We start from the raw sequence: 15,706 nt of genomic DNA, 5'->3' as shown, positions 1-15,706 counted from the left end.
GCTAATTATACCATAACTCAATCAAAACTTTGACTGAGATCGTAATTTTTACCCTTTTCTTTTGTGCATCATTTGAAGCAAAATAAATGTTATTCCAATCCTTTTTAAGTCTGTTTCTGTCATTTTAAAATATACTTCTTGAAAACAACATATTGTAAGATCCTAATTTTTAATCTATTCTGCTGTTTGTTTCCATTTTTATGTGGGTGTTCATCCCATTCATGTTAGAAGATATAATAAAAAAGCTATCTTTGCTATTTGTCCTTCATTTTTGAAGAGATTCAATGGCAACATGGGGTGATTTGTGTGTGAATTGGATTTAAGTGTGGCAAATTTGAACAAAATTTTGAATCTCATTCTTTCACAATCATTGAAGGTCAGCAGAAAGATAAAAATTAAGGCAATTGTGATGTCCCTGGATGTAGGGGATATCCTTGGAATATTTGACATATGAGCAAGTTCTAAGCAACCCACAATGCCTGATCCAGCTCCTTTCATGACTGCTGGATGAAATTTGCCTCAATTGACCATTCCACCAAAAGAATCTTCACATACTAGGGTAGACATCCCTTTAACTTACCAAAGATTGGGAATCCTGTTATTTACTCTCAACTTGAGTTAGCCTATCTGGAAAAATAGATGAAGCAATATAAAAATTAGCTTTAAAAAAAGCAGAATGTTTAGAACAAAATCAAGATGTTGGGGAAAAGGCAACAACTATCTGAGCTCTCTTTAAAAATCCTAACAAAGTTTTTAGTAATGCCATAAAACAATTTCTGGAACAACAAAAATGTGAATAATTTACAGTCAAAGACAACTTACGTCAAAAGTAAAGCTCTGTCACATCTGGGGGAAAGTAGAGGACAGTTCAGTAGACCATGCCCCAGAAAACAGAAATATGAAGTCATTGAATAAGCAGCACAACAGCTAGTTCTGGAACTCTCAGGCCATACATTGTAAGGGGATCAAAAATTGGACAGAAAGAGATTATAGCAATATCTAAGACATGCTATTGTTGCTTTGCCTATTCCCTTATTCATTGATCCAAGTAGAAGACCTAAGTGGCAGTCCAAGGGTGAGGAGGAGCACAGCAGAATTTGTAATTGTAATGTGGCACACATTTTTAAGACAGAAAAGAGTGTTTGTTGTTACTCACAGACCAGAGCAAAGATCAGTATATAAATAAGTATGATTTTCCTTAGATCATCCTATAAAGGAAGATCTGAATGTTTACAGATCCCTAGAAGTGTTTCTGAAAACAAAAGCACAAAATGTTGAAACAAGTGTGTCCTCCACCCTAGAAGCATATCCATTCTTAAAAATGAGTTAAAAGTCAAGAAATAGGTTGGAAAAACAAACAAAAGAAAAATATTATGACAATAGTAACTTACTGTGGTGAAAAGGAAGAGCAAAACACACACTCAGAAGAATATAACAAAATCAGTTGTTACTTCCAAAGACTCCATTGGTGTCAGGCCATGGAAGAGATCAAAAAGTATTTTGAAAGTAAGACAAGAGAGGTAGAGGAAAATAGGAAAGAGAAGAAAAACAATTCTTTAAAAATTAGAATTGAGCAAATGGAACCTAATGAATATAAAAAAATCAAGAAACAATAAAACAAATGCAAACGAATGAAAAAGAAGACAAAATCAAATATCTCACTGCATTGAAATAGATTCTGGACTAGATCATTTAAAAATTTTGGACTACCTGAAAGCTATGATCAAAAAGAGAATGTAGGGCAGCTAGGTGGTGGAGTGGATAGAGCACTAGCCCTGGAGTCAGATGTACCTGAGTTCAAATCCAGCCTCAGACTCTTAAAAATTTCCTAGTTGTGTGGCCTTGGGCAAGCCACTTAACCCCATTGCCTTGAAAAAAAAGGACCTAAAATAATAAAGAACCTAGATATCATCTCTCAAAACATTATCAAGTAAAACTCATCTCATATTCTACAAAGGGCAAAATAGACTTCGAAAGAATTCATCATTCACCTCCTGTAAAGGATCCTACATTCAAAACTATGAGAAATATTATAACCATATTTCTGAGTTCCCAGGTCAAGGAGAAAATATTGCAAGCAGCCAAAAAAAAATAATTCAGTTATCATGGAGCCATAGTCAGGATAGCATAAGAGTTAGCAGCTTCTACATTAAGGAATTGTAGGACTTGTAATATGATGTTCCAGAAGACAAAAGTACTTAGATTACAATCAAGAAATAACTATGCAACAAAACTGAAATATTCTTTCAGGGGTAAAGTTGTATCTTCCATGAAATAGGGAACTTTCAAACTCCTGATGAAAAGACTAGAGCTGAACAGAACAGAACAGAAAATTTTATCTTCAAATATGAGTATCAAGTTTAACATTCAAAGATCAGGAGGAAAGGGAAATAATAAGGGATTTACTCATGTTGAACTGCTTACATTCCAGCATGGGATGATACTCATAATTCATATGAACTTTCTCATTTATTAAGGCAGGAAGAAGAAGTATAAATAGACAAGGCACAGATGGGAGTTGAATGTGAAGGGCTAATACATTTAAAAAGATGGGGGGTGGAGGCTCCAGTGTGTGATTGGACAGATTGGCCTTTGGCTGGCCTGGGGTCATCTAGTCTGATCCCAGCCCTCTGCAGGCACTAGGAAAGTAGCCGGTAATCAAAATGCTTGATATTGAAAAAAGAAAAAACTGGAAATATGTCTAGGATGGAAAAGATGAGCATAATTGGGTGTGAGGAGTTTTGGAATAGAGGATAAGGATAAGCAAGTGATCACTTTCTTCAGTCCTTTAACAATTTTGGTTGGACCCAATGGTGCAGGCAAGATGACCATCATTGAATGTCTGAAGTATATTTCTACTGGAGATTTCCCTCCTGGTACCAAAGGAAATGCATTTGTTTATGATCCAAAGGTTGGTCAAGAAAGAGATGTTAAAGCTCAGATTCGTCTACAGTTTCGTCATGTCAATGGGGAACTTGTAGCTGTGCAAAGGTCAATGGTGTGTACTCAGAAAAGTAAAAAGACAGAATTTAAGACACTGGAAGGAGTAATTACTAGAACAAAGCATGGTGAAAAGGTAAGCCTCAGCTCTAAGTGTGCGGAAATTGACCAAGAGATGATCAGTTCCCTTGGAGTTTCCAAATCTGTACTCAATAATGTTATTTTCTGCCATCAAGAAGATTCCAATTAGCCTTTAAGTGAAAGGAAAGCCCTGAAACAGAAATTTGATGAATCTTCTCAGCAACAACGTATATTAAAGCTTTGGAGACACTTCGTACTGAAGTACGTCTCACCCAAAGTGTGCGGGTAAAGGCATGTCAGACTGAACTAAAGTACCTGAAACAGAATATGGAAAAAGCTTGTGAGATTCGTGGTCAGATTGTCAGCAAGGAAGCTCAGTTAGCATCATCTAAGGAGATTGTCAAAGTCCTATGATAATGAGCTTGGACCTCTGAAGACTCATCTAAAAGAAATTGAACAGAATCTTTCTAAAATAGTGAGAGTTGACAATGACATTAAAGCTCTAGATAGTAGAAAGAAGCAAATGGAAAAGGACAACAATGAACTAGAACAGAAAATGGAGAAGGTATTTCAAGGGACTGATGAACAGCTAAATGATATGTGCCATAATCACCAGAGAACAGTGAGAGAAAAGGAAAGGAGACTGATTGATTGCCAGCGAGAGCTGGACAGAACAAATAAAGAGTCTAAACTGCTGAATCATGAAAAATCAGAACTGCTTGTGGAACAGGGTTGTCTACAACTACAAGCAGATCGCCATCAACAGAACATCCCAGCTAGAGATTCATTAATACAGTCTTTGGCCACTCATTTAGAATTAGATGGTTATGAGAGAGCACCATTTAATGAAGGACAAATTAAACATTTTCAGAAACTTGTGAAGGACATAGAAGAAAGAGAAACAGAAACTAATAGACGAATGATGAATGAATTTTCAGGAAAAGAAAATATGAAACAGAAACAGATAGATGAAATAAGGGATAAGAAAACTGGCCTGGAAAGAATAATTGAACTGAAATTGGAAATTCAAAATAAGAAATAGACAGAACTGGAAAATGTGAAATATGAACTGCAAGAACTAGAGGGATCTTTGGACAGAATTCTTGAATTGGACCAGGAACTAGTAAAAACTGAACTTGAACTTAGCAAGGCAGAGAAAAATTGTAATATAGCAGCACTAAAATAAGAAGTACCAGCAGTATTACGGGAGAAAGGAGACCTGGACAGAAACCTTCATAAATTAGACCAGGAAATGGAACAATTAAACCACCACACCATGACAAGAACTCAAATGGAAATGCTGACCAGAGACAAAGCTGACAAAGATGAACAAATAAGGAAAATAAAATCTAGACACAATGATGAATTAATGTCATTGTTAGGCTATTTTCCCAACAAAAAACAACTTGAAGACTGGCTTCATAGTAAATCAAAAGAAATTAATCAGACAAGGGACAGACTTGCCAAATTTAATAAAGAACTAGCTTCGGCAGAACAAAATAAAAATCACATCAACAATGAACTCAAGCAGAAGGAAGAACAATTGTCCAAATATGAAGACAAACTATTTGATATTTGTGGGAGTCAAGATTTTGAAAGTGATTTGGACAAACTAATGGATGAAATTGAAAAATCTTCTAAGCAGCTAGCAATGCTAGCTGGAGCAACAGCAGTTTACTCCCAATTTATTACTCAGCTAACTGATGAAAACCAATCATGTTGCCCTGTATGTCAAAGAGTTTTCAGACTGAGGCTGAACTACAAGATGTGATAAGTGACTTGCAATCCAAGCTACGCCTTGCTCCTGACAAACTCAAGTCAACAGAAGCTGAGTTGAAGAGAAGAGAAAAAAGACGTGATGAAATGATGGGACTTAAACCAATAAGACAAAACATAATTGACTTGAAGGAAAGAGAAATACCAGAATTGAGGAATAAATTACAGAATGTGAACAGAGATACACAACATCTAAAAGGTGAAATAGAAGAACAAGAGACTCTCTTAGGTACAATAATACCTGAAGAGGAAAGTGCTAAAGCATGTTTAACAGTTGTTACTATCATGGAAAGATTACAGATGGAACTTCGACATGTTGAATGAAAAATTGCACAACAAGTTGCTAAACTACAAGGAGTAGATTTGGATTGAACTGTTCAACAAGTAAACCAGGAAAAGCAAGAAAAGCAGCATAGATTGGACACAGTTTCCAGTAAAATTGAGTTGCATCGTAAGCTTATGCAGGATCAACAAGAACAAATCCAACACCTAAAAAGTATGGTAAATGAACTTAAATCAGAAAAACTTCAGATATCTAGTAATTTGCAACATCGACAGCAACTGGAGGAACAGACAGTAGAATTGACTACAGAAGTTCAGTCCTTACATCGAGAAATAAAAGATTCAAAAGAACAACTATGTCCTTTGGAAGCCACTCTTGGAAAACTGCAGCAAGAAAAAGAATAATTAATTAACAAAAAGAATACAAGTAACAGTGCTGTGCAGGAAAAAATAAATGATATCAAAGAGAAGGTTAAAAACATCTCTAATTATATGAAAGACATTGAGAACTATATTCAAGATGGAAAAGACAGCTACAAAATGAAAAAAGAAGCTGAACTCAATAAAGCAATAAGTCAGTTAAATGAATGTGAAAAACAGAAAGATAAAATAAGTAAGGAAATGGGAACAATGAGGCAAGACATTGATATGCAAAAGGTGCAAGAAAGGTGGCTACAAGATAATCTTACTCTGAGAAAGAGAAATGAGGAACTGAAAGAAGTTGAAGAAGAAAGAAAGTGGCACTTAAAGGAGATGGGACAAATGCAGGTCTTACAACTGAAAAATAAATATCAGACATTAGAAGAAAAAATAGAAACACTGAAAAGAAATCACAGTTTAGCATTAAGATGACAAAAAGGCTATGAGGAAGAAATTATTCATTTTAAGAGAGAACTGTGGGAACCACAGTTTTGTGATGCTGAGGAAAAGTATAGAGAAATGATGATTGTGATGAGAATAACAGAACTTGTGAACAAGGACCTCGACATTTATTACAAGGCACTGGACCATGCAATAATGAAGTTTCATAGCATGAAAATGGAAGAAATCAATAAAATTATTTGTGATCTTTGGCGAAGTACCTACCGAGGCCAAGATATTGAATACATAGAAATTCGATCTGATACAGATGAAAACATTTCAGCTTCTGACAAAAGGAGGAGTTACAACTATAGAGTAGTAATGCTAAAAGGAGATACAGCCTTGGATATGCGAGGATGGTGCAGTGCTGGGCAGAAGGTGCTTGCTTCTCTTATCATTCGCTTGGCCCTTGCAGAAACCTTCTGTTTAAACTGTGGCATTCTTGCCTTGGATGAGCCTACAACAAATCTTGATAGAGAAAACATTGAATCACTTGCACATGCACTGGTGGAAATAATAAAAAGTCGTTTTCAACAGCACAACTTCCAACTTTTTGTAATCACCCATGATGAAGACTTCGTGGAACTTTTGGGTCGTTCTGAGTATGTGGAGAAATTCTACAGGATTACAAAGAACATTGACCAGTGCTCAGAGATAATCAAATGTAATGTCAGCTCCCTGAGCTCTTATGTTCATTAAAGTCTTTTTAGGTATCTCTGCCTTTCAGTGTTTCTGTATTTTGACAAGCAAGAATGACAAGAACCTGCTAGTTGCCTCAAGCCGCCCAGACCTGAGCTTCTGAACATTTCTGGACAGTTTGAATGTAATAAAAATGATGTTTAATTAAAAAAAAAGATGGAGTTAAGTGGTGAGGAAGGAATGTTCTGAAACAAAGGGAAAGGAGGAGATAGAATGGGATAAGTTATTTCACATAAAGAGGTGAGAAAGGGTGGCTAGATGATGTAGTGGATAAAAGCACCAGCCCTGGAGCCAGGAGTACGTGGGTTCAAATCCAGTCTCAGACACTTAATAATTACCTAGCTGTGTGGCCTTGGGCAAGCCACTTAACCCCATTTGCCTTGCAAAAACCTAAAAAAAAAACCCAAAAAATAAAGAGGTGAGAAAAATCTTTTGTAGTAGAGTAGGAGAGGGGGGAGTAAGGCTTACTCTCATCAAAATTGGCCCAGAGAGGGAATAACATACACACTCAATTGGGTATAGAAATCTATCTGTAGTAAAGTAGGAGAGGATGGGAATGGAGCAAGGGAGCAGTGATGGAAGGGAAGGTAGATTGTGGGTTGGAGAAGTCAGAAGCACAATACTTTTGAGGAGGAACATGGTAAAAGGAAGGAGAGAGAGAGAGAGAGAGAGAGAGAGAGAGAGAGAGAGAGAGAGAGACTGAGAGAGAGAGAGAGAGAGAGAAGAGAGAGAGAGAGAGAGAGAGAGAGAGAGAATAAATAGGAGTGGTGGAAGAGGATGGAGGAAATATGATTAATAATAGTTAACTATGGGAAAATATTGAAGCAAAATTTCATTTCTCACAGAATTGAGTCAAATTTATTAAAAAATAAAAGCCATTCCCCAAATAATAACTGATCAAAAGGTATGAACAGTTTTCAGGTGAGGTTATAAATATTATCTATGATCATGTAAAAAACAATGTCCTCACAGACTGAAAAATGTAAATTAAAACAATTCTGAGAATTAACCAAATTATTGGATTGACCAATAGGACAGAAAGAGAAAATGGAAAATGTTGGAGGGGATGTAGACATATTAATACATTGTTGGAGGAGTTATTAAATGATTCATCCATTTTGAGAACAATATGAAATATGCCCACAGGGCTTTAAAATCATACCTATCCTTTGAACTTTAACCTATCAATGCCACTACCAGGTTTATATTCCAAAAAAGATTAAAAACAGGAACGAAAAGAACCCAAAATTATAAGAAAATTTATTGCATCTCCTTTCAAGTGACAAGGAACCGGAAATCAGGTTTGGAATGGTTGACCAAATTTGGTTTTGTGAGTATGATGGAATACTATTCTGTTATTAGACATCATGTAACAGAAAGGGTTACAGACTAGACAGATTTTTAATTTGGCCAGCCCAAATCTGTCCTACAATGACACAGTCTCCCTCTTAAATCTTTAAGTGAGAATTTAATAATTAATATGATTATAATCTAAGATTATACACACACACACACACACACACACACACACACACACACACACACACACATATATATATATATATATATATATATATATATGTATATGTATAACATCAGCATAGATTAAGGAGAAAGGAGAGATAAGAAATAAAAGAGAAGGAACTACCAAACCAAGGAATTTCCAACAAACCTGAAAATCTGGCTGAGAAAGTCTCTACATATTCCACTTAACCTTCAGGATCTCGATTGGGCAGAGTGTCCTCTCTGAAGGCATGTACTTCCAAAGTCCACTACACCAAATAAGACCTTTCCCAAGTAAGACACAAAAGTGTCACTCATCCAAGGTTTTATAAGACTGAACTCAGTGATCAATGGGCTCTCTCATCTGAAATTAATGATCTTTGAGTTTTGTCCAAAACACCCTCAGATCCTGAGTGCAATAACTTTCTCCAGGTGTCTTGTGGTAAACACACAGGGACAGGCCAAATTCCCAGGAGTGGACCCCAAAATATGTTTCCTAGAAATGTTCCCCCACTACTCCCTGCCCCAGAACATGCCTTGATCATTCATGCTCCAGGTCAGTGTACTCAGGAATTTCCTTCTCCTTGGACCATGACAGGTGATAGGGAAGATCTCAATTTAACCTTTCACCCTTCACATGATGAACATGATGCTCTCAATAAAACTTGGAAAGACTTACATGAGTTGATGTAATGGGAAATGTATTATATACAAAGTAACAGCAATTTTTAAAAGTTTTTTGTTGCAAGGGAATTGGGGTTAAGTGGTTTGCCCAAGGCCACACAGCTAAATGATTATTAAGTGTCTGTGTTTGGATTTGAACTCAGGTGCTCCTGACTCCAGTTCCAGTGCTCTATCCACTGCGCCACCTAGATGTCCTTAAAGTAACAGCAATATGATGATCAGCTATGAATGATATACCTTTTCTCACAAAAGTTGTGACTGAAGACAACTCTGAAGGACTTATGATAAAGAACATCCCCAAAGGCAGAGTAGATAGTATTTGCATGCAAATTGAAGCATATTTTTAAAATTTTTTTCTTGAGGTTTTTTTTTTGTGCAGGTGTCTTATGTTTACTATTACATTATGGCTATTATAGTAATGATTTGCATGAAGAAACATTTTTAATATTTATCAAATAACTTGATTTCTCAATGAGGGAGTGTGGGATGAGAAGAACTGGGAGATTTTGGGAATCAAAGTTTAAAAATGAATGTTTAAACTTGTTTATACGTGCATCTGGGAAAAGTAAAATAAAATAAATTGTGAAAAAAGTGCAAAGCAGAGAACAAAGAAAATCTATAAGGAAGAAAAGAAAATCTGGGTGGACTGGAAAATAATGTGAGTACTTATTGTATAGGTTTTCTTGAAATGGTAATTTATTGTTTTATATTGAATTCTTTCATGTTCTGCTGAGCACATATTTTTTTTTATTTTCATGCTTTGTATTTAAGTTTAAAAATGAATAAAAATTTACCAAAAATTCTTTACCTTTATTATACATGTAATTTAGAAATATTTAATGAAATAAATTAAAAAATGAAAGAAAGCATGAGTAAGCTACATGAAAGAAAAGATCTAAAAAGAATCTACAGCTAAACCTATAAAAGAAATAATAAAGAAAAAGTGTCCTGATATTTTATATACAGAAAGTAACATAGACATTATATAAATCCACCAATCACATTTTAAAGAGATCATAAAATGAAAATCCCAGAAATATTGTAGTCACATTTTTATACTCCCTGGTCAAAGAACAAAAAGGATTGTAAGCATTCAGAACAAACCAATTCAAATATTTTGAAACAAAGTCAGGATCACACAATATTTAACAAATACTATGTTAAAGAAGCAGAGGACATGGAATATCAGATTTCAGAAGACAAAAATATCTAGGATTACAACCAAGAAATAAATGAATATGATACTTCAGCGTGAAGAAAATATTTAAAAACATAGGGCACTTTTGAGCATGTCTGATGAAAAAAATAGTCCTGGATGAAAAAAAAGGAGTGCATGTAAGCCCTTTTGTAGTGATGAGCAAAATTGGAATTTGGTAGGCAACTCATGAAACTGATTTTTATCTGAATTAGTTCACAAGTACATATATATATATATATATATATATATATTATGTATAATTCATATTTTATAAACTCATTTGGGCATAAAAATCTATCTAATCAAACAGGTAAGTAAAGGGAAAGGGATAATTGAAAGATTCGGGTGTTGAACAGGTGGGCAAATTAAAAGAGGAGGTTGTCAGAAGTAAAAAATATATTTTAGGAAGGACAGGGTAAAAGTGAGAGATAAGAATAGACAGAAGAAAACAGGATGAAGGGAACATAATTAGTCATCAAAATTGCTAATGTAAATAAGATGAACTCATCCAAAATATTTAAGGGAATAGAATTGATTAGAAACCAGAATCCAGCAATATGCTATTTAGAAGAAGCAAATGAAACTAAGACAGAAGGACAGTTAAAATAACAAGCTTGTGCAGAATCTATCTGTGGTTGTTGCTTGTCCTTCATTTTCAAAGAGGACTAATGACATCAGAAGGTGAGCTCTTAACGTGCAAATTAATTGTATTTAAATGAGACAGGGATGAGCAAAATTTTCTACCTCATTCTCTCCTCCAAAGCCATCTGAACCCAGTAGCAAGATAGAGATGAGGATGAGTGGAAATGGACCCAGATGCAGAGGGAGACCTTGGCCTTTTTTAAACTTAGGTCTTTCACAGGTTTCTGTTTGCCTGAGGCAAACAGTGATTTATCAGTGATTAAGCCTGGGTAAGAAATGAGGCAAAAGACCTATGGGTCACAACACAAAGAGTTTGGAACTATACCATACACCCCAGGAGAGTTTAACTTTAAAAACCACAAAATAGGGTAAAAATTGCATAAGAAGCCAAGATTGCAGGAAACCAGAAACTTCCTTAAGTTCTTCCAGACCTAGCTCAGAAAAAACAGTATTTAAAATTCAGAACAGATTCTGGAGTGACTGAACTCACAAAAGGACAGTGTGGAGCATTTTCCAGCAAGATCTATCTATGAAGGGGGAGTATGGCCAGAGCAGGGAGCAGAGTCCAGGCTCAGTGAATTGAAACCAGCTTGGTAAGATGACAAAGGGGACAGATTGTCCCAACTCAGCAAAGCAATGACAGAAAAGACCAAATAGGAGGGGCTCCAACACAGGAACCCTAGAGCCCTTGTTCAGTCAGTGGGAGTCGAAACTAGTCATCAAATTGCTGGCATTCTTAACCTAAAAGACATCAGACCAGTAAACAAGTTACTAGCATTCTCAATGACAAAAACAAAAGACCACTGAGCAGCCCATTAGTGTTCTCAACATAAAAGATCTGTGAGTATATCTCTCCCCAAAAACAAGACGCTGGGGACAGCAAAACCAAATTGAGTTTTTAAAAAAGCCAGAGAAAAGCCAGGACTATTGAAAGTCATTTTGGAGATCAGGCAATCTCAGAAATGCATGTTAGAAACATTAATGTATGTGAAGCAGCAGAGGAGAATATGAATTGGTCTACAACCCAAAAAGACTTCTTAGAGGAGCTCAAAAGGATTTTTAAAAAATCAAGTAGAAAAATTTGGAAAAGAAATGTAAGAAAAATTCAACATCTGGCATAAAGAAGCAAAAAAAAAATGACTGAAGAAAATGCAATTGGGCAAATACAAAAAGATAATAGTTCCTCTAAAAATAGAATTGACCAAATGGAAAAGGAGTTGCAAAAACCAAATGAAGAAAACAATTTCTTGAAGAATAGACATGGGCAAGTGGAGGCTAATGACTCTATGAGACATCATGAATCAGTAAAGCAGTTAGGTCAGCTAGGTGGTGTTCCTATATAGGGTTCCTATCATGAAGTTAGGAGAACTTGAGGCCAAATATGATCTCAAACACTTACTACTTATTAGCTATGTGACTTTGGGCAAGTCACATTGCCATGCCAAAAAGAAATACATAAAAAAGAATGAGTTAAGCAAAATAAAAAATAATGAAAACAAAGAAGAAAATGTAAGATACCTCATTGGAAAAACAACTGACCTGGAAAATATATCCAAGAAAGATAATTTAAGAATTATTTTACTATCTCATAATCAAAAAATATGCTAGGGAACAACTATCAAGAAAACATCAAGGAAAACTGCCTTGATATACTAGAACCAGAGGGCAAAAATAGCCATTGAAGGAATCCACTGATCACTTCCTGAAAAGAATCCCATATTGAAAATGCTATACAATATTGTAATCAAATTCCAGAATTATCAGACCAAAGAGAAAATTCTGCAGGCAGAAAGAAGTATTTTAAATACTAAGGAGCCAAAGTCAGGGTTACACAGGACTAGGCAGCATCAACATTAAAGAATTGAAGAACATAAAATATGATTTTATGGAGGGCAAAGGAGCTTGAATTACAACCAAAAATCAACTACCCTGAAAAACAGCAAAATCTTGATGGGGTGAAAAGATGGATTTTTAGTGAATTATCATACTTCTAAATTTTCCTGATGAAAAAAAAATCACAGCTGAACAGAAAATTTGATCTTCAAATATGAGCCTCAAGTGATACCTAAAAAGGTAAGTAACAAAAGAAAGAGAAAGATTAAATTGCTTACATCTCTATGTGGGAGGATGATACTCATAACTCTTGAGAACTACAACTATATTAAAAAGAGTATACTTAGAAGGTATGGGCATTAGTAGGTTTTGAGGGAATGATTAAAATAAATTGATGCATTAAAAATGGGATTTTACAGGACTGGAGGAAGGGGTAAGCAGACTGTAATAAATTATTTCACATGAAGAGGCACAAAGGACCATTATACTAAAGGTAAAGAATGGAGGAAGTAAGAATTACTTGAATCTTATTTTCATTGGACTTGTCTCAAAGAAGAAATATACATCCAATATATACATTAAGGTGAGTTTAGAATTGAATCTTACCCTGTAGGAAATTGGGAAGTAAAAGTATTGAAGGGAAGCAGGAACTGCTAGAAGGAAAGAAAGAAAAAAGAACAAAATGAAAAGAAGAATGGTAAAAGAAAATGGAGGAGACCAGAGAGAAGTGAGGCAAATTGAGGGAGGTGGTGTTCATAAACTAAATGGTGTTGAGGAGAGACAAGGGGAAAGTATAAATAATAATACAAACAGAGGAGAGATAGTCTGTTCAGTAATAAATACATAGTAATTATTGTGTGAATGGGATGGACTTTCATGTAAAACAGAAGCAGGTAGCAGAGTTGATTAAAAAGCAGAATGTTTTAATAATGCATTAACAAGAAACTCATTTGAAGCAGAAAAATACACACAGACTAAAGGTAACAGGCTGAAGAAGAATTTATTATGCTTCAGCTGAAATGAAAAAAGCTGGGGTAGTAACCTTTATCTCAGACAAAGCAGCTGCAAAAATACATAGTGTTAAAATAGATAAGGATGGAAACTATATACTCCTAAAAGATAATTAATAAATAAATTTCAATACTTAATATGCATGTACCCAATGGCATAGCATCCACATTCTCAGAGGAGAAGTTGAAGGTATTACAGGAAGACATAGACAGCAAAACTCTACTAGTGGAAGACTTCAACTTCCCACTCTCGAGGATTAGATAAATCTAACCTGAAAATAAACAAGAAGGAAGTTAAGGAGGTAAATAGATCAGTAGAAAACCTAGGCATGATAGACCTATGGTGGAAATTGAATGAGGATATAAAGGAATATACATTTTTTTCTGCAGTACATGGCACATACAACAAGAATTGATCATGTACTAGGGCATAAAAATCTAATGATCAATTGCAGAAAGGAAGAAATAGTGAATACATCTTTTCTCAGACCATAATGCAATAAAAATCACATGTATTATTGGGCCAGAGCGAGAGACCCCAAACTAGTTGTAAACTAAATAACTTCATTTTAAAGAATAAGTGTATGAAACAATAAATTATAGAAAAATTAATTATTTAATCCTAGATAATGGCAATAATGAAACAGCATACCAAAACCTATGGGATTCACTCAAGGTGACTGTCAAAGGATGTATTATAACTTTAAATGCTTACATGAATAAATTAGAGAAAGAGGAAATCAGTGAACTAAATATGCACCTAAAATAGTGAAAGAACAAATTAAAACCCCACCAATTAAGTACCAAATAAGAAATTCTAAAATTTAAAGGAGGAATTAATAAAATTGAAAGCAAGAAATCTATAGAACTAATAAATTAAACCAGGAGTTGGTAAAGTAATTATTCAGAATTATTTTGCCCAACTATATCCCAATATATTTGATAATCTAAGTGAAATGAAAAATTATAAAAATATAAATTTCCCACGATAAATGAAGAGGAAATTAAATACCTAAATAATTCTATCTCAGAAAAAGTAATTCAACAAACTGTTATTGAACTCCCTTAGAAGACATCTCCAGGGCCAGATGGATTGACAAGTCAATTCCATCAAACATTTAAGGAATAACTGATTCCAATTCTATATAAACTCTTTGGAAAAATAGGTGAAGACAGAACTCTGCCTAACCCTTTCTATGACACCAATATGGTGCTGATACCTAAACCAGGAAGAGTTAAAACAGAGAAAGAAAATTATAGACCCATCTTCCTGATGAATATAGATGCAAAAATCTTAAATAAAATCTTAGCAAAATGTCTACAACAAGTTGTCATTAGGATAATACATTAAGACCAAGTAGGATTTATTCCAGGAATGCAGGGTGCATTCAATATTAGGAAAACTGTCAATATAATTAATTATATCAATAACAAACCTTTTAGAAATCATATGATTCTATCAATAGATGCTGAAAAAGCTTTTGACAAAGTACAGTGCTTATTCCTACTAAAAGCAGCGTGGAGAGTGTAGGACTCAATGGATTGTTCCTTAGAAGAAGAAACAGTGTCTATCTGAAACCATCAACAAGCATAATATGCAATGAGGATAGGCTAGAACAATCCCAGTAAGATAGGGGTGAAACAAAGATGCCCATTATCACCACTACTATTCAATATTGTATCAGAAATGTTAGCTTCAGCAATAAGAGAAGAAAAAGAAATTGAAGGAATTAGAATTGGGAAGGAAGAGACAAAACTCTCACTCTTAGTAGATGACATGATGGTACACCAAGGAGCAAAAAAATCATCTAAAAAACTACCAGAAATAATTAACAACTTTAGTAAAGTCACAGGATATAAAAATAAACCCTCATAAATCAATTCTTTGTCATTACAAAAAGAACTGCTATAATATTTTGGAACGTGGGAATTTTCCCTTTTTTATGATTTCATCTAGATGTAGGCTTAGTTTTGGAATTGCTGGGTAAAAAGGTATGAATAGTAGTATCAGTATTGGGCATAGTTCCATATTTGTCTTCAGAATGATTTGATTCTTTCACAACTCCCAATGTCCCAATCCTACCGTACCCTCTCCAACATTAATTGTTTTCCCATTTTGTCATCTTAACCAATCTGATAGATGGGAGGTGGTATTCACAGCTGCTTTAATTTGAATTTCTCTAATCAGTATTGATTT

At 34.8% G+C, this 15,706-nt stretch overlaps 1 pseudogene; it reads left to right on the top strand.

Moving 5' to 3' along the window:
* Positions 1-2,697: 2,697 nt before the first annotated feature.
* LOC141493184 (DNA repair protein RAD50 pseudogene) lies at positions 2,698-6,639 on the top strand (annotated as a pseudogene).
* The last annotated feature ends 9,067 nt before the right edge of the window (positions 6,640-15,706 follow it).

The sequence above is a fragment of the Macrotis lagotis genome, chromosome 7, assembly GCF_037893015.1.
Source record: "Macrotis lagotis isolate mMagLag1 chromosome 7, bilby.v1.9.chrom.fasta, whole genome shotgun sequence".
Classification (NCBI taxonomy): domain Eukaryota; kingdom Metazoa; phylum Chordata; class Mammalia; order Peramelemorphia; family Peramelidae; genus Macrotis; species Macrotis lagotis.
Note: the sequence above shows the minus strand (reverse complement) of the source record. Positions and strands in the feature narration are given on the sequence as shown.